The following is a 1,902-nucleotide window of genomic DNA, read 5'->3' on the forward strand; positions in this document are numbered from 1 at the left end:
ACAATCCTTAATGTAAGGTCAGGCACTGGTGACCATAAAGAGGCAGATTAAAATCTACTGAAGAGGCTTTATTGAGATTTGCTCCTGGGTGAGACCCTCCAGTCCAACAGAGCAGCAGGTCCTGGGAATTGCACCCAGGCTCAGCCAGATTGAAATTTTATTGGGATTAGGGCAGGAAAGGGAGGTTTTTAGAGTCCCTTGGCCTCCTGGGTTGGTCAGGGAGGTCAGGCCTGGCTAGCTCAGTTGGTAGAGCATGAGACTCTTAATCTCAGGGTCATGGGTTCGTGCCCCACGTTGGGCACCAATTGCCAGGTTTCTGTTCTCATGACTAAAAGGCTCAGGGGTCACTCTAGTTAAACTGGGCTAACTGGGCTGCATGAAATAACCACACAAGAGACACAAATACCTTTTTCTTTGGGGTTGCTGTGACGGCTCCTCTGACCTTAAGGGTCCGCAGAAAGAGAGAGAGCGAGAGCACATGCGCTGACCCCTTTTATTGAGGAGAAGCTATTCAAATGAGGCAAGGGGTCAGGTTTCAGGGGGCTGAGTCTATCTTCATGATGTCCACTGTCAGCAGGTTGACTGACACCTGGGTAGGCCACACCCAAGGGCACAGTAAGAGGAGGGGACACACACAAGGCACTTCCATGGAAGATTCTATCCTAAACAGGGCAAGGGGTTATATTACAAAGGAACAGGTGAGCATAGCTTCACCCATGGGGCTGTAGCAAGACACACCCATTTCTGTGACTGAGCGCCTCAGTACCCAGCTGGGGAGTGTAACTCAGTCACCCATAAGCTTGGCCTCCCACAATTATTTATACCAAATTTTGGGTATTTTGACACCCTTTCAATCCTTATCAGCTGTCACCAGGTCTCTCAGTTACATCATTTACTGTGGGGCTAAAACATCTGGTCCCATCATCCCCACCATGATCTTTTGGCCTTTCTCTTTTATCAGGTGCTTTTCCCTCTTATTGGGCAAGGACAACCTGCCAAGAATTCATTCTGAGTTTATCAGGGTAGGGAGAAGTGACTTGTTTGTGCCTGTGGGCCATACTGGAGGGCTCCTTAGGCATGCCTGGTGAGACTATAGGTTTCAAACTGGAATTTTTAAAATGGAGTTGCTTAGGCTCAGGCCTAAGGCCATCCTCACACCAAATGAAGCCTGTTGGAAATTCTGCTAGGTCATTTTACAACTTTAACCAGGTTAAAAGCTGACCAAGATGACCTTAATATTCACTGTGGCTTGACAGATTGTTAGACAGATTTCTTCCCTCCTGTGATCCTCTGAACTCTCTTTTCTCAGAGCATTTACTTTAGAAACTTACAATTGAAAATTCTTCTCTGCCACTTTGAAATGTAAATCCTCTCTCATCTTTTTGTCAGATATAAAGCCCAGAAAAGTTTTTCTCAAGACACTGGAAATATTCTTTTGAAAAAATCATCAAGAAAAATAAGATCCCCGGGTACTATTAGCCTCTGAGAGAGTAAAGCCTAAATTCAGGAGGTAAGTGACAACAAAGTCACATGGTCTACTCACAATGATAAATTTCTGCCATAATGTCCTCCAGAATTTTTCCATTAAGCTAGCTATGCTTAAAAACCTTACTCATGGGCTGGGGATGTGGCTCAAGTGGTAACATGCATATGTGGGGCACTGGGTTTGATCCTCAGCACCACATAAAAATAAAAAATGTTTTATCCACCGAAAACTAAAAAAAGTAAATAAATATTAAAAAAATTATCTTTCTCTCTCTTAAAAAAAAAAAAAACTTACTCATTTTTTGGTTTCATCAAAGTTAAATTCAATTTTCTTCTCTATAGCAATGTCTTAGCCCTCATCACAACAGTCTTAAATTACTATTCATTTGTGTTAACTTCATCTGGTTCATTTTTTTT

At 43.0% G+C, this 1,902-nt stretch overlaps 1 non-coding gene across 1 annotated transcript; it reads left to right on the top strand.

The window, feature by feature from the left end:
- The first annotated feature begins 228 nt into the window (after positions 1-228).
- Trnak-cuu (transfer RNA lysine (anticodon CUU)) lies at positions 229-301 on the top strand. Its single transcript has one exon. It is a non-coding gene; the product is annotated as a tRNA-Lys (tRNA).
- Positions 302-1,902: the final 1,601 nt, after the last annotated feature.

The sequence above is a fragment of the Marmota monax genome, unplaced genomic scaffold, assembly GCF_021218885.2.
Source record: "Marmota monax isolate L192 unplaced genomic scaffold, Marmota_monax_Labrador192_F-V1.1 WCK01_AAM20220418_F8-fsc00045, whole genome shotgun sequence".
Taxonomy (NCBI): domain Eukaryota; kingdom Metazoa; phylum Chordata; class Mammalia; order Rodentia; family Sciuridae; genus Marmota; species Marmota monax.